The sequence below is a fragment of the Sus scrofa genome, chromosome 5 (genome assembly GCF_054392235.1).
Source record: "Sus scrofa isolate SSC_HxYL_T2T_F1_AM1 chromosome 5, Sscrofa_HxYL_maternal_Yorkshire_Landrace_v2.0, whole genome shotgun sequence".
Classification (NCBI taxonomy): domain Eukaryota; kingdom Metazoa; phylum Chordata; class Mammalia; order Artiodactyla; family Suidae; genus Sus; species Sus scrofa.
In genome coordinates this window covers 66,657,799-66,675,962 of record NC_139387.1, presented here as the reverse complement: position 1 = coordinate 66,675,962, position 18,164 = coordinate 66,657,799, and the positions used below count along the sequence as shown (strand labels likewise).

General features: G+C 43.3%; 1 protein-coding gene across 1 annotated transcript in view; it reads right to left on the bottom strand.

The window, feature by feature from the left end:
• Positions 1–18,164, bottom strand: part of DUSP16 (dual specificity phosphatase 16) — a 209,326-nt gene that overhangs the window by 96,547 nt on the left and 94,615 nt on the right. The window contains exon 4 of the mRNA XM_084956723.1: positions 12,602–12,719. The gene's annotated coding sequence lies outside the window, so the exon portion shown is untranslated. The remainder of the gene's footprint in view (positions 1–12,601; positions 12,720–18,164) is intronic.

The window sequence follows — 18,164 nt, the reverse complement described above, 5'->3', positions numbered from 1 at the left end:
GCTACTATTCTCCTAGGGCTCATGGTACCATACAAACAAATCACAGTTCTGGAAGTAAGCAAGTTCTGCCTCAAATAGGTGACACTGTGTTGGAGGAAAGCAGTACTTTTGGCAGAATAGGAGGGAATATTCCAAGAGTTTTTCTCTGAAGGAAGTTTATGGAAGAAAATTTTACCTCTGTGATGAGAGAACTAGAAGATATCAAAGATTTCACTTATTTATGTATTTGTTTATTTACCATTTTGAGTTTGCATCTGCATATGAAGGTTCCCAGGCTAGGGGTCAAATTGGAGCATCAGATTGGAGCTGCAGCCACGGCAACACCAGATTGGAGCCGAATCTTCAACCTATACCACAGCTCATGGCAATGGCATATCCTTAACCCACTGAACGAGGCCAGGGATCAAACCCGCATTTTCATGGGTACTAGTTGGGTTTGCTACCACTGAGCCACAACAGGAACTCCCTATTCACGTTACAAATAAGAAGGCAAAGTTCCAGAGAGGTTAAGCGGCTTGCCCAAGAATGCATAGCTAGTTAGGGGCTAAACTGGGATTAGAAATGTCTCCCATCTTTCAGTACAATGCTCCATGCTCCTCAATGGAGGGTTTACAAAGAACCTGGACCAAGTATAGGGCTTAAAAGTCTAATGGAAATGAAGTGTTCAATTTCATCCAATTAAATTAAACACATGCTCTTCATAAGGAAATGAAAGGAAGGAGGAAGTAAAGGGGTTCAAAAGCATACAATCCCAGCTCTGAAAGAGATGGAAAACCTCAATGTCAAATTAAGACATACAACCAAGAGAGAATAAACACCACCACCACCACTGTTATCAGTGTATATCTGATCTGTGGGTGTGGCAAATATGTAAAGAGACACAATAAGTTACAAGAACTAGATGATTTTTTATTTATCAACTTGGCAAAGGTTTTCAAAACGTGAGGTAATCCCAGGATTGAGTCAAGAGTGTGGACACCCAGAATGGTAGAAAGAAAAGCATTGGGCATGGCTGGTACAGAAAGCCAAGAAAAGAGAGTTTTGAGCAGAGAGTGTTTATAGCAAGTTAGTGCTCAGAGAAGATAAGGTCTAAAAAGCCTTCCTTTGATTTAGCAATTGAGTGACTGTGGAGAGGGTGGTTTCACCAGAGACAATCTTGCAGAGGCAAGAGTGCAGTGAGTGGAAGAGAGAATGAGAAGAAAGGAAGAAAACGGAGATAGTTGAGTACAAACTACTCTTTCAAGGAGCTTGACTCTTAGGAGCAGAATGAAAGGATCCTACCCAGCTACAGGCAGGTGTCAGATGTTTCAACCCTGCAAAGATCCTAAAGACCTGATAACCAGCCTGTTTGTTTTCTTTTAATCAAACAATTCATAACCAACAGGTCTTCGGGAAGTACCTGGAGAAGTGGGAATTTCTCAGTGGCAATCTCAGGAGAGCTGCAGGTAGACTTTTGCTACCTACAGCCCAAACTTTATTTTCAGTATCACGTACAACACACATTTGGAGTTTTTGTCAAGGTTGTTTTGATGAGTCTTTTAATAACTGAAATAAAATATCAGAATAAAAGAATTCTCATTTCTAACATTAGAATTACGTATCGTTCAACAGGCTGAAGAGTTCTTTTATAAATGATGGTGGGGTAGGGAGGAAGGTCAATAAATAAAAGGCTAGAAAAATTTTGTGAATTTTGCTTTTCATCTGACTCTAAAAGAAAATAATTGGAATGAATACAGTGATATCCTTTTTTTCTCTGATATAAGTAATATGAAAAAATGGTGTTTGTTTTTGTAGAAGAGTGATTTTTTAATTTTTTTTCATTTTCCAAGTAACTGTAGGTCTCACTGTTCTCATTGGCTTTCTGGTCTAAAAAGGACAACATTCAATAATACCATTCGTGTTTATAAATGTAAGCATTACCTTTAGAAACTATCTTTAACCAGCAACTAAACTTCTTGTCCAATGTTGGTTAAATAGCAAGATAAAGGACATGCTGACCAAATGGTGAAATGCTATGTTGATTGAAATTTTTTTAAAAATTTGTGTAAACTGTTGGTAGGAATGTAAATTGGTGTACTCATTATGGAAAACAACGTGGAGTTTCCTCAAAAAACTGAAAAATAGAGTTGCCATATGAACCAGCAATCCCACTCCTGGGCATATACCCAGACAAAACTATAATTCAAAAAGATTCATGCACCCCTATGTTCATAGCAGCAGTATTTACATAGCCAAGACATGGAAACAACCTAAATGTCCATCAACAAATGAATGGATAAAGAAGATGTGGTACATTTATACAATGCCATTAAAAAGAATGAAATAATGCCATTTACAGCAACATAGATGGACCTAGAAATTATGCTAAGCAAAGTAAGTCAGAAAGAGAAAGACAAATATCATATATCACTTTTACATGGAATCTAAAGTACAACACAAGTGAACATATCTACGAAATAGAAACAGACTCACAGAACAGATGTGTGGTTGTCAGGGGGAGCAGAGGGAAGGATTGGGAGTTTGGGACTAGCAGATACCAACTAACATATACATAGAATGGATAAACAAGGTCCTATTGTATAGCACAGGGAATTAGATTCAATATCCTATGACAAACCATAATAGAAAAGAATATGAAAAAGAATATATATGTACAACTGAGTCACTTTTCTGTACAGCAGAAATTAACACATTGTAAATCAACTATATCTCAATAAAATTTAAAAATTAAATTTATATAAAGTCAGTGATTTTTGTTTTGTTTTGTTTTTGCTTTTTAGGACCACACCTGTCGCACATGGAGATTCCCAGGCTAGGGGTCTAATCAGAGCTACAGCTGCCGGCCTACGTCACAGCCACAGCAATGCCAGATCCAAGCCACATCTGTGACCTACATCACAGCTCACCACAACGCTGGATCCTTAACCCACTGAGCAATGCCAGGTATCGAACTGGCAACCTTGTGGTTCCTAGTCAGATTCATTTCTGCTGCGCCATGACAGGAACTCCTACTAAAGTCAGTGTTTTAATGTGTTAAAAGAAAAAGGTCTAGTCCTCTTTCGGTCACTGGTTTTTAGGAATATCTCAAACCACTACTATAAAAGAAGCTAAAAATTAAATGGAATTTGAAAATAGTATCACCATGTTAAATCAAATACGGAAACATCAGCTCTTTTGTACAAGGTATATACCAGGTTTTTAACTTTCATAACCACTGGAAGAATTAAGTATAGTTATTATCTTTCCTATTTTATGGTGGAGGAAATTGAGGCTGAGAAAGTTTAAAGAGGTGGCTCAGAGACACTGACCTAGGAAATCGCAAGTTAGAACTCAACCCAAGTTTTCGTACAGGTGGTTTTGTTGAGAAGATAAAGAAAACAAATACTAAGTACAAGTAGATCGAAATAATACTGCAAGCAGGAGTTCCTCTTGCGGCTCAGCAGTAATGAACCCAACTAATATCCATGAGGACTCGGGTTCGATCCCTGGCCTTGCTCAGTAGGTTAAGGATCCAGTGTTGCCATGAGCTATGGTGCAGGTTGCAGACGAGACTCAGATCCTGTGTTGCTATGCCTGTGGCATAGGCTAGCAGCTGCAGCTCCGATACACTCCTAGTCTAAGAACTTCAATATGCCTCGGGAGTGGACCTAAAATAATAATAATAATAATACAAGCAATGCCACTGTCTTAGAATGTGCTTCTGTGATTATTGGTCAAGCTTACTCAGATATGTGCTACAGAAGTTGGGAAAATGAGAGCTCTCTGAACTGGGGCAGGACAGCCAGCTGCAAATTCCAGCTCTGCCACATACCAGCTTTGTAACTGGAGGGAATATTAGTTTCCCCATCTGTAGAATGAAGATTAACACCAACCATCCAGAGCTGCTGTAAGGTCCAAGTGAACACCAAGGAAAGCACTAAGTGGAGTACGTCATTCCACACTCAATACTCACTACACACTGATTCCTTCCTTTTTAGGAAAGGCAGCATGTAGAACTGACTTAGATCTTGCACGCTAGGCTAGATTGGACTGGGATATTAAAAGAGAAGGGGAAGTTCATTCCAGGAAGAGAAAACACACATTGGAGACACAGCAGGGAAAAGGTGGTTCAAATAGTTTAACTGAAGCAGAACGGTTGTATTCAGGAGTATATAATAAGCCTAGAAAGCATTTAGGGGCCAGATTGTACCGAGCCTCATCCAAAAAAATTAGCCTTTATATTATAAGTAACAGAGAATGATTGATAGTTTGGTTCCTTTTTTAAAATTATGCTTTATTTGGAGTTCCTGTCATGGTGCAGCGGAAACAAATCCGACTAGGAACCATGAGGTTGTGGGTTCAATCCCTGGCCTTGCTCAGTGGGTTAAGGATTTGGCATTGCCATGAGCTGTGGTGTGGGTCACAGACACAGCTCAGATCCTGCGTTGCTATGGCTGTGGCGTAGGCCAGCAGCCGTAGCTCCAACCTAGCCTGGGAACCTTCATATGCCATGGGTGTGGCCCTAAAAAGACCCAAAATAAATAAATACATAAAATTATGCTTTGATTTGCCCTATTTTCTATTATAAAGCAATACATGTCCCTTGCTAAAGCCTGTAAATTTCAGAAAATATAAAGAAGAAAATACAAAACATCTTATTCAATGGAGGGAGAGAAAGAAAAAGTTTGTTATTGTTATATCCTTTGGTGGTATTTTGATTCAGTTTTTCTTTTACCATGCACACTTGTTGTTTTACTACCAGTAATAAAGCTTATAAACATAGGGTAACATTGATCACATTTATATAAATTTTTTATGCAAAAGTTTGCTTCTGAAAAATGGAACTGCATATTTGGAACGGTCAGAGGACCAGTGAAAGCTCCCCAATGTTGGAATAAATGAAGTTTGACCAACACACTTCTAGGGTACAATATTTGCTTATCTTTATTATGTTTCTTGCCCTATAATTTCAACCTACAGTAGTAGCAGTGAAGTTATTTAATTTTAAAAAATGGTACCCTCATTACACTGTCCAAGGATAACCTTTGGGGATATTTGGATGTATCTTCTCTGGTTTAAAGGTTTGAACTTGGAAATGGATGAGATAAAGGTGAGAGTTTAGGTGGCTTGGTCTGACCAAAGCTAATTAAAATGATCCAAGGAAGGGGATCATAGAATAAGAGAGACCATGTTGGGCTGTGGCAACAACTCAGGCGTAAGTCGAGAGGAACCAAGACTGGCCCAGTGGCCGTGGACATTGAAAGAAAGCAACAAATGCATGAAACAGTACAGAGGGAGGATTGAGAGGACTCTGTGATTCATGAGTTATGCAGGGCTAGGGAGATGAGTCATTAAAGGTGATGCTAAGGTGTCACCCTTCGCAACTAACATAAGCTTCAATTTCCTTGTCTATAAAATAGGGTTAATAATTGTGCCTTCCTCAAAGGTTGCTGGGAGGATTTGGTGGATGACATCTAAAACGCTTAGCGCAATAACTAGAATGTATTCCCAGTAGATATTAGCTGTTGCTGTTTTTATAGCTGCTGAATTCAGATGACTAGGTTAATAACAAAATTCTTAAAAGAAATAGGGTGGAAGTCTGATCAAGGTGGGGGAGGTGGGGTGGAGCTATAACTTAGACATGTGAAATTTAGGTTTATGGTGGACAGTGAACTTCAAAAATGTTTGGTAAGAAGCCACCAGTGATGGCCAGGGATGTTTACGACAACAGGTACATCCCAGGAAGACTCCACATTCACAAGAGACAGACATAAAAAGAGTGGATGCCCACTGCAAAGTATTAACTGCACCTCTCCCTGCAACCTCTATTTATTAGAGAAATTACCTTAAATAATGAGCAATCTCTACAAGTATTGACTTCCTGCTTGAATGGTTCTCTAGGTAAGACAGATATCAAAACAGTGAAATACCTAGATTTTGGAAACAGATCTGTGAATCTCAACTCTTCTACTTTCTATTATCTGATTTTAGAAAAGTTAACTCTCTAAGCTCCAGTTTTCTTGTTTATAGAATGGAATAATAAAATAATAAAAATAAAATCATAGGGTTGGTGAGAGGGTTAAATGGAAATAGTAAATGAAACCCATTTTAAATTATAAGATGTGACATAAATACCAAGTAAGGTTATGAGTTGTATTTATATTTCTCCTCCATCCCTTATGGTGCCAAACCTGAGAAGCACTCTCTATTAACAGTCTTTGCTCCTGACAATGGTCTTCCGTCTCTCCTTGTGTCAAAATTCCTTTGCGAATTTTGTTGCCCATGATTGAATGAAATCCCAGGATGTCTGTCAGCCTTTGTTTGGAAAGACTCTCTGTGTTAATTGTCTATTGCTGCTGTTAACAAATTGCTACAGACTTAGTGGCTGAAAACAGCACAAATTTATTATCTTATAGCTCTGGAATTCTAAAGTGGGTGTCACTGGGCTAAGTCAAGGTGTCAGCAGGGCTATGTTCCGCTCTGGAGGCGCGAAGAGAAAATGCATTCCCTTGCCCTTTCTAGCTTCAGAGATGCCTGCATTCCTTGGCTCGGGGTCCCTTCTTCCATCTTCAAAACCAGCCACACTGGGTTGAGTTCTTCTCAAATCACCAACCCTCTCCCTGCTTCCCCCTCTCCCCCCATTAAGGAGACTTGTGATTACACTGGGCCCACCTGGATAACCCAGAATAATCCCCTTTGGTTAAATCTGCTAATTAGCCACTGTAATCCCCTCCTCCCCTTTGCTGTGTAGCTCAAGGATTCTGGTTCTGAGGATTAGGACAAGGACTTTGAAGGACCACTCTTCTGCCTACCAGGACTTCCTCAAAGGAAACTTCAGAGACGTTTGGCCCTGCTTTGTCCCTTTGCCTTGTAGGACCTGACCCACTCCACAAATGAGCTGCCAATCACAATTTGAGAATCTAACAGTCACAATTAGGAGGTATTTCAACCTAAGATTTTCCCTGGGGTCTAATCCTAATTCTTCTCCATAATGAAAGATATATTTTCAGCCAAACAGTGCATATTAGCGAATGAAACACTTCCAAAGAAATAATGATCCCAGTGAATATGCTCCAGGATGGGAAAGAAAGCTTTATCATCAACCATTAGTTTTGGTAAATGATACAAATGTCTATTTCATTTCTGAGGCTAAACCACCCCTCAAATCCCGCATGGTCATTACCAATACAGTTTTATTTCTTTAAAAGAACTTCGACAACCATGTTTTCATTTTAGTTCCAAATGATGAGTAATGGACAGCAGAGTATATCTTAAGAAAGACAGGTGAAAAATATCAAATTGCAGAGCAAAGCATGTAAACATATCAAAGCCTGGAATTTTTGTTGAAAGGGGTAAAAGGCCACCAGTACTATTTTTAAAGTACCAGGAGTTCAAACACTGTAGTTGGAAACACCTTCGAATTTCACTCTGAAATTGAGTATTACTGTCTTTTAAGTTCTTTTATCCCTGAGGCACATAAATGAGCTCAAACTAAATTGGTGCAAATCCCCAGTGAAAGTAATTTTTTTTTAATTTTAATGATTGATCTTAATTTTTCAGTAGGAGGCTAGCCTTAGTATGTAATTGAAAAATCACTTAGCTTGAATAAGAAGAGAGGCCAGCACTGAATAGTTTTGTGACTTTGGGCAGGACAGTGGAGGAGGGAAAGGTGAGAGAGCCCACAAGCATTGAGCATCTCTGTTGCCAAGCACTGTATTGACCCATATTCCCTCAATTCTCACTCCCACCCCAGGAGGCGGGCGGTGTTCTCCCATTTTATTTTGTTTTGTTTTATTTTTGCCTTTTTGCCTTTTCTAGGGCCGCTCCTACAGCATATGGGGGTTCCCAGGCTAAGGGTCTAGTCTGAGCTGTAGCCACTGGCTTACGCCAGAGCCACAGCAACTCAGGATCCAAGCTGCGTCTGCACCTACACCACAGTTCACGGCAACGCCAGATCCTTAACCCACTGAGTAAGGCCAGGGATCAAACCCGCAACCTCATGGTTCCTAGTCAGATTCATTAACCACTGAGCCAAGGCGGGAACTCCTGTTCTCCCACTTTAAAGATGAGGAACTTGAGGCTCCAAGACGTGACAAGGCTCTCCCACAGTCACACAGCTACAGAGTGGCAGCCCTGGGACTCCAGTCCAATCCTCCCTGACGCCAAAGCCAGTACATCCTCTATCCACCCCCCTCAGCTGCTCTTCCCTGAGCTCTGAGTTTCCTCATCTATAAAATAAAGGAACTGAGTTGGACAATCTCTGATGCCTCTCATCGCTCTCACTGTATGGTCTTCATGGGTGAGAGGGGAAGGGATTCGGGATGAGGTCTCAGGCACTGGGTGGAACGTCTTTTTCTCCGAGGTGGGAAAGCAATGAAAACATGTCCTACCTGTACTGTCAGGACTCCCTGACCTACGAAAGGAGGCTGCCGCTGCTGCTGACAGCCATGCCAGTGAGGACCGGCTCCCCCTGCCCAACCATCCAAAACAGAAACGGGTCTTCCAATTCTCCTTGTGGAGCCACTTTCTATGAACTGAGTTTCCAAAAACAAATCCTTCAACACTGTGGATAATCTTACTGTGCCCACCATTGAGTTAAATTGTATCGAGAGGCTCGGCAGAGGAACAACAAAGAAGAGAGTCTGTGTTCTTAGGGGACTTACAACTAGCACAGAAAGCCATTTCTAGAATTCCATCTATAGGAGTTCCTGTTGTGGCTCAGTGGTTAACAAATCCAGCTAGGAACAATGAGGTTGCAGGTTCGATCCCTGGCCTTGCTCAGTGGGTTAAGGATCTGGTGTTGCCGTGACCTGTGGTGTGGGTCGCAGACACGGCTTGGATCCCACGTTGCTGTGGCTCTGGCATAGGCCGGTGGCTACTGCTCTGATTCCACCCCTAGCCTGGGGGCCTCTATATGCCACGGGAGCGGCCCAAGAAATAGCAAAAAGACAAAAAAAATAAAATAAATTAAAAAAAAAATAGAATTCCACCTATAACCCAACTGAACCATGTAGTCCAGGCAATAGGTAGTGCAGGAGTCCAGAGACAGGCATCGCTGTGGCCACAGAACTCAAAGAGGGCTTTGTGAGAACTGGGGCAAAGACAATGTTCTTAACCTTGCCTTCTAGACTGGGCTTTCTTGGCCTTCTCTGTCATTGCGAAATCCTGCCATGAACCTTTCACATAGTTCAAAGAGTCTCGGTTTGGGAGGCCACAGTTGTGTCCTTCATGGCGAGTCATCTGTATGCCGCTTCATCCTTACTGGCACACACGGGAGGGGTAAAACCCCAGCGGTATGCAAACACCGTCATGGATACTTGCTCCAAGCCATGGGAGGTTTCGTGCAAAACCAGTTTCTCAATAGGGCAAATGTTGTGCAAAAATGTAAGAGGCTTGAGAAACTGGTTCAAGGCAAAACCTGTCACAGCAAGAACCAGATTCGAATGGGGACACTTTCCTGCCTGTGTCAGCCATGGTCTGCCCCACCTGGGCCTTAGCATTTCTCCAAGACAGAGCCCACAGGAGGCCATAGGTCCCACCTCGTAGGAGCCCTTCCCCTCACCCCCTCATCTGCCCGCCCTCAGGTGTCACACTGTTGATAAGAGACTGCAGGTCCGAAAAGCCTTTTCAGAATTCTGGATCCTTCCTCATCCTCAGAAGTACATATCCCTTTCTCCAAATTCCACCCTCAGTATAATCTGGGAACGCATACGAGATAGTTCGAAGAGATAAGGTCGTCTAGCAGGTTAAATATTCATGATACTCACTGTGTATTCCAAAATGATGCTGAGGAAGATTTTTCAAACTAGTTGAGGACATAAACTATATTTAGATGTCACATCTAAGTGCACCCAATGCCCGATCGAGGGGAACTGGTTCAGAAAAGTGAGACATCAATAAGCACCGAAGTGATGGAACATTTTGTGGAGGCCAGGTTTAGGATGGACCTTAAAGAATGTGAAGAATTTGGGAGTTCCCGTTGTGGCTCAGTGGTCAACAAATCCGACTAGAAACCATGAGGTTGCGGGTTTGATCCCTGGCCTCGCTCAGTGGGTTGAGGATCCGGCATTGCCGTGAGCTGTGGTGTGGGTTGCAGACACGGCTTGGATCCTGAGTTGCTGTGGCCCTGGTGTAGGCCGGCAGCTACAGCTCCGATTCAACCCCTAGCCTGGGAACCTCCATATGTGCTCCAGAAAAAGACAAAAAAAAAAAAAAAAAAAAGAATCGGAAGAATTTGGATAGTCGGGGAAAGAAACTATGACAATCTAGAAAAGAGACATACCATAACCAAAGGCAAGAAAAGGGAGAGATATATTCATGAAAGGCCCGGGTAGTCAGCCTGCCTGGAGGAGGAATGGCACAAGAATGTGCCTAGCAAGAATTCATAGGAAATGAGATTAGTTGGGATAAGATGAATTCATCAACAAACTTCCTCAAACATTTATCAAGTGCTAGTTAGATGTCAATCAATGTACTAGGTCTCTTGCACATAGTAATGGCTTAGACCCATTAGATCTTCATTATGTCAGGCACTCCAAGAAGCTTACATGGATTATCTCATTTAATCATCACTACAGACCTATGATGAGGTAGGCACTGGCTGTGTTGTCATTTCAGAAATGAAGAAGAGGAGTTCCCGTCGTGGCACAGGGGTTGACAAATCCAACTAGGAACCATGAGGTTGCGGGTTCGATCCCTGGCCTTGCTCAGTGGGTTAAGGATCCAGCATTGCCATGAGCTGTGGTGTGGGTTGCAGACGCGGCTCGGATCCCGTGTTGCTATGGCTCTGGCGTAGGCTGGCAGCTACAGCTCCGATTCGACCCCTAGCCTGGGAACCTCCATGTGCCGTGGGATCGGCCCAAGAAATAGCAAAAAGACAAAAAAAAAAAAAAAAGAAATGAAGACGAGAAGCCCAGAGTGGTTAAGGAACTTGCTCCAGGTCACACAGTGACCCGAGTGACAAAGCCTGGCCTGGAACCAATGAGTCAGCTCAAATGTGGTTTCTGAACACAATGTTAAACTGCCTCCACACACATTCCCTCATTAAATCCTCATAAAATTCCCTGTGACACAGGCACCATTATCCCCACTTTGCCCATAGGGATCCAAGGCTCCAGGAATCAGTGAGTTCCTCCAGGCGGTTCTGCTGGGATTTGAAAGCAGGTCCACTAATTCCGAATCCATTAAACTTTCCATTCTGATATAACTGGCTGGCAGAAGGATTGTCCAGAATGGGATCAAATTAGGGGAAATTTAACACCCTGATAAGGGAAGAAGCCTATAGGACAGGAAATAGGGAAAAGCTTCAGATTTTTTTTGTTTTTGTTTTTGTCTTTTGTCCTTTTAGGGCCGGACCTGGGGCATATGTTAGTTCCCAGGCTAGAGGTCTAATTGGAGCTGTAGCCACTGGCCTTACACCACAGCCACAGCAATAACAGATCCGAGCCACATCTGTGACCTACACCACAGCTCACGGCAATGCTGGATCCTTAACCCACTGAGTGAGGCCAGGGATCGAACCCACAACCTCATGGTTCTTAGTCGGATTCGTTTCCGATGCGCCATGATGGGAACTCCAGCTTCAGGGTTTTGACTTAATTAACTAAGAGAGGTCTGGCCTTGGCCTTGCACAGGGACAGGGAAAGAGTGGACATGAACAGTAGATGATGTTAGCAGTGGTGATGACCTAGAAATGGTCACGGGATGCGGGGGGAGGCGTGGGAGGAAGGGAAGGATAGAAACAATGATCAATATTTGAAAGAAAATCTGATTGTTCTTGGGGACTGAATAGCTGAGGGCAATGAAAGGAGATTAGATCAAGAGGACTTTGCTTTTCATCTAAATGACAGACTGTTGACAGGGGCTGAGAGGTTATAGGAGCAGCTGGTTTGTGGCAAAAAATGAGGTTTGTTTTTGGATATGTTGCAATCTGCTTGGCAGAACAATGAGGGGCACATTCCAGAAGAAATGACCAGTAGGCAGTCTGGGAGGTGGGACTGGAGCTCAGGTAGAGAGCAGAGGCAGGGCATCCCATCTGACACAGAAGCCATGCAGGACCCCTGAAGGGGCAGACAAGTCAGATTCCAGGGAGAATATAGGTTTTGCATAGTTGGCGGAATAAGTCAGGAGTCCGCAGAGAACAGATATGTAGTACAACAAAAGAAAACAGGCCCAAGGGTAAGCCACGGGTCTGGACAAGTTCTTAGGGCCAAGACAGAGATAGCAATTAAAGGGACACAGTAGCAAATGCCATCTCACCTGTATCACAGAGAAATGACCACTGGAGAATTTCCTGAGATGAATGTGGTGTTTGGGGGCGTTCTCCCACTGCAAGAGCCAAACCCACCTTAGCCAAGGGGACCCCGAAGTCTGACCCTACAGAACAATTAGGAACTTTGGTAGCAGAGTTCACAATCTACATCAGCAGAAGGAGAGAAGGGAAGTCATCAGAAAAGCCCTCCCCATTGAATGATACATTTAAAAATGGGGACAACAGTAAATTTGAGGTTCTGCATATGGTCCCAGAATAAAAAAGGAAAATCTCTCCCCTGAAAATACAAATGTCTACGGATCCCACAAAAATCTCCAAAAGCCCAACTAATTTAACATTTCCTGGACTTACCACTTCTTGTCCGAGGTTTTGATTTCCTTGCCCAAGTCGGTGGCTGTGCTGCTGAGGGGATGAAGGTACAGAGGCAGCCAGGGATGCAGCAGCTCCCTGGCTCCCGGGTCCTTCCAACCTGGAAAGAGAGCAGAGTAGTCCGCTGTGGTCCCTTTGCAGCGGATGTTCCTCTTCTGGCCTTTCTGCTACCTCTCTCTTTTCCCAGAACACTGGGGACATGATCTATTGGCCATAGCCCCACTCCCTATGGGCTCTTCTGTTTGACAGCATGAAGAAAATGAGACAAGGAGCCACTCAACTAATACCTGGGAGGGACTTACTTGAGGCAGGAATCGGGCCGTCCAGGGATTTCAATTCTTGCTTATTGCCCTTCGAACACTTCAGTTCCAGGATCCCTCTAACTGGCTTCACCAAGTTTACCTGCAAGCCTATATACGACACCTTCCCTTCTTAGTCTGTGACCTACCTGGTCCTCGGTTAGGGGTGCGCTATGAAACAGGGCTGCCAAAAAGGACTCCTACACTCTTGAAAGTAGCAAGATGGGGTTCCTCCTCATTTTACAAGAGAGGAAACAGGGGCCTGGAGTTGTTGAGTGGCTTGCCCAAGGGCATACACCTGGTTAACTGCAGAACAAGGAGATATAGGGCTTTTGATCCATGCTCTAAATCTCTTTTAGCTACACAAAGAGAGCCCAGCTGAAATATTTGGAATTCTATTTTTATTAAAGCTTTGCTTTCCCCCGTGATTGTTCTCTTTCACTGCCCTTCTCTCAAAAGATGTTGAAAATGCTTAAAAATGCCAAATGAGGGGGTCCAGAAGAGAATGGAGTGGGGCGCTCACTGGTTGCCCACAAAATCATCACAGGCTGCCTGTTATGCTGGGATCTATGGCCTCCTTGGCGTAAAGGCAGCGGAACCCGGTAAGGGCACCTGTGTACTAGGGATTTCTTGTCCTTTTTGTCATGGTCCCATGTTGACCTTGATCTCTGTTTCTGAAATCCTTGATTACCAACGTCAATGAGCAGCCATTTGGCTTGGGAGGGGCTCTCCAAGGCTATGGCAAGATAGAAGAATGACAGCACAGCTCATCATAAACATATTTTCAGGCAAACTTCAGGAAAAACTGGTTGCTCAAGTTTGCCACCTCAAGAGAAATAGTTTTGTGCAAAGTTTGACCCAGTGCAAACCGACATATGCAATTTTGTTCCATTGTCACGTGCCCTTCAGGAGGCATCTGGGGGTCACATCAACACCTAAAAAGAATTCCCCCCACTGGAGAGCATTGGAGCTATAAAGTTAAATAGAGAAATGGACTATGTTTTCATCAAGCCTATATATTCTTTCTGTGGTCACTTCCTGAAAAGGCAGAGATTTAAATTTAGAATGTTAAAGTTATAGAGCCGAAGACTCATAAAATAGTCGAGCTGTATGGGACTCAGAAATCATCTCATCCAGACCCTAATTTTGCAGATGAAGAAACTAACGTTTTTCATTATCAGTATATTGTACTTCTACTCTGCAGCCTGAGATTACATCCATTTTTTAACAAGCCAAAATTGCACTTTTAGCTCCAAGGAGCTAGTGGTTCACATGAAGTCCATGGTATTTCTCCTATAAACCATTGTTCAGCTAGATTTTCTTCCCCGTCCCAGGTTTATAGCATATATTTCCTAAAATTTTGTTCAGGAATTTGTTTACATTTTCCCTTCCCTTCCATTTTGCTAGTATAATTCCATATTCCAGTCTATGATTTGGATTTTGTTCCTGGAATGAGGACGATCACATGTTAAGACGCACTTTGCAGTGTGCTTGCCAGCTCATATTTAATAGCTAAATTGTACTAAATAAAAATCTATAAAAATCATTTAATTTGGAATACCCCCACCTAGTTTTTCAGATCCTTAGGGAAGATAGATAAATTTTCTCCCTTGTAATATGAAAAAGCTCTAGAATGGCCCTTTCCTCCACAGGGCAGAAGCGTATTCTCATAGCTTTCCTCCTGCTGGAAGCTGGTGAGCCTGTGGTAACATAGCTAAAAGGCCCCCCATAAACCCCAGAGTCCAGGAGGTTGTTTGTTTTGATTTTTTAGGGTCTCACCTGTGACATATGTACGTTCCCAGGCTAGGGGCTGAACTGGAGCTGCACCTGCTGGCCTAGACCACAGCCACAGCAATGCAGGATCCAGCCGTGTCTTCAGCCTATTATACCACAGCTCACACAGCAATACCGGATCCTTAACCCACTGAGCAAGGCCAGGGATAGAACCCGCATCCTCATGGATACTCGTCAGATTCATTACTGCTGAGGCACAAAGGGAACTCTGAGGAGTCTTTTTTATGTCCATTTTGATATATTATCTTATATTTTACCTTCCATTAACCATGAAAGCTGGGGGAGTCAAGAAACGTAGGAGTGAGGAGGAAAGAAAAGGGTTTCCTAATATCTTTTGTACGCAAAAGGCTATCTGCTATATTCAAAAGGAGAATTAACTTGAGGGAAATATTTGTGATTATATACTGTAATTAGAAACCTAAGAATCACCCCCTTGATCTTCTTCCTTTCCTCATGCCACATACCAAATAATAAGAATGGCTAACATTTATCAGGCACTTACTATGTACTGTTCTAAGTACTTTATAAACCTGACTGATTTCATCCCCACAAGCAGCATGATTTTATAGATGACAAGATTGACACTTCTTTTAAATGATTTGCTTGAACTCACTTATCTAGGAACGGTGGGGCCAGATTCACACCCAGGTTATTGTGACTCCAGAGCCCCAATACTTAGCCACCATAAGTTTAGCTCAGGTTCTCTGGCACAACCATCAGACCATGATGCAGATGCAACCCTTCTGAGTCATGGAAGGAAGAAAAGAAGGAATGAACAAAGGGGGAAGGGAGGGAGGTTGGTTGAGTGGAAGAACCTTAGACTGCAGGGCAGTTCTAAGAAAGTTCAGCAAAGCTGATGGAACCTCTTAGAGCAAAAGTTGCACATTTCCTAGGAATGGGGCTTTCTTAGCATCCCCACCCCCCATCACATACTCAGGCATGAATTAGCTTTTGGGAAATATGCCCTCAGTAAGAAGCAGTGATGGATTTCAGAGCATAGGAGCCGGGGTTATCTGTCAACTGTGACCCTTTCTGAGAGGTACATTTTCATTGCTGCCACATTATATGAAACCACCTCTTTTCACAAATCTGCTGATTTTATCGTCAACAGTTGCCTCTACCTGTGGTCCTAGTTCAACCCTCTGTCATTGTTCACTTAGACAATTCCCAAAGAATTTAATTTCCCTGCTTCCAGTCTCAATACCCTTAAAACCACTTCTTGCAAATTTACCAGGATGATCTTTCCAATACATAAGTCCAATTTTGCGATAATCTAGTGTAAGAAGCTAAGAGAAGACAACTTTTTTTTTTTTTATTTTTATTTTTTTTGTCTTTTTGCCTTTTTTTTTAGGTCTACTCCCATGGCATATGGAGGTTCCCAGGCTAGGGGTCAAATCAGAGCTGTAGCTGCTGGCCTATGCCAGAGCCACAGCAACATGGGATCCGAGCCACGTCTGCAACTAACACCACATCTCACGGCAATGCCAGGTCCTTAACCCACTGATCAAGGCCAGGAATCGAACCCGAAACCTCATGGTTCCTAGTCGGATTCGTTAACCACTGAACCACGATGGGAACTCCAAGAAGACAACTTTCTGTCAATATTAGAATGATATGATAATCCCCTTGGTGTACAAATGACAGGAATCTCACCAACTTTCATTAATTAGGCTAATTTCAAAATTGTCTTACATTCTTTTTGGTAAGGGCATCACTATGATATTTGTATAAGGGGATATCCCAGTTACCATAGGTAACATGGTAAGACAAAACCCAACCTTCCGCTTCTTCCTTTTTTTTTTTTTTTTTTTGGCCATGCCCATGGCATGCAGAAGTTCCTGGGCCAAGGATCAAATCTGTGCCATAGCAGCAACCCAAGCCACTGTAGTGACAACACTGGATCCTTAATCCACTGAGCCACAAGGGAACTCCTTTTTCTTTTTAAACCCAAGCTTCTTTTTTTCTTTTTTTTTTGTCTTTTGTCTTTTTGAGGACAGCACCCGTGGCATATGGAGGTTCCCAGGCTAGGGGTCTAATCAGAGCTATAGCCACTGGCCTACGCCAGAGCCACAGCAACGCCAGATCTGAGCCGCGTCTGCAACCTGCACCACAGCTCACATGGCAACACTGGATCCTAAACCCACTGAGCAAGGCCAGGGATCGAACCCACAAGCTCATGGTTCCTAGTTGGATTTGTTTCCGCTGTGCCACAACAGGAACTCCTAAACCCAAGCTTCTGATCATGGTTCACCAGGACCCCCAGGACCTGGCCACTTCCTACTTCTCACATCATCCGTGTCACTCTTTACTTGGCTTTTTTTTTTTTTTTTTTTTTTTTTTTTTTTTTTTAATGGCCACACCTGAGGCATATGGAAGTTCCCAGGCCAGGGATTGAATCCAAGCCACAGCTTCCATAATGCTAATGCTGGGCCCAGGGTCGAACCCACACCTCCATAGCAACACAAGCCACTGCAGTCAGATTCTTTCTTTCTTTTTTTTTTTTTTAAGGGCCACACCATGGCATATAGAGGTTCCCAGGCTAGGGGTCAAACTGGAGCTGCACCTCCTAGCCTACCCCACAGATAGAGCAAGGCCAGATACCAGCTGCGTCTGCAACCTACACCATAGCTCACAGCAACACCGGATCCTTAACCCAATGAGTAGGGCCAGAGATTGAACCCACATTCTCATGAATACCAGTCCGGTATGTAACCCACTGAGCCATGATGGGAACTCTGCAGTAAGATTCTTAACCTACCGCGCCACAGCAAGAACTCCTTACCTGGCATTTAATACTGTGAAGACGCAGTTTTGAATTATTTGTAACTCCTGCTATGCCTTTGTTTATATTCTTCCCTCTATCTGGAATGCTGTTTTCTCTTCTCTCCCTTTTGTGCCTCTTTGAATCTCAATTTTTTTTTTTTTTTTTTTTTTTTTTTTGCCATTTCTTGGGCCGCTCCCGTGGCATATGGAGGTTCCCAGGCTAGGGGTCTAGTTGGAGTTGTAGCCGCCAGCCTACGCTAGAGCCACAGCAACGCAGGATCCAAGCCGTGTCTGCAACCCACACCACAGCTCACAGAAACGCCGGATCCTTAACCCACTGAGCAAGGGCAGGGACCGAACCTGCAACCTCATGGTTCCTAGTCGGATTCGTTAACCACTGCGCCACAACGGGAACTCCTGAATCTCATTTTAGATTTGGCTCAGCAGCCACTTCCTTGGGGAAGCTTTCTATGTCTCACACACAGCCCAACCCAAGGGTCTTTCAGTCCATTCACTAGCCCAATTCAGGAAGTCTGTCTAAGGCAGAAGGTCATCAAAGGAAGAGCCCATGATTTCACAGGGTAACCAGCTCTAGTCTGTTGTGTGGTCACATAAACCAGTTAAGGCCACTTCTATTCTGTTTCATGAGGGAGTCTATCAGTTCCTATTTCCCAGGTTTTCTGTGGCTG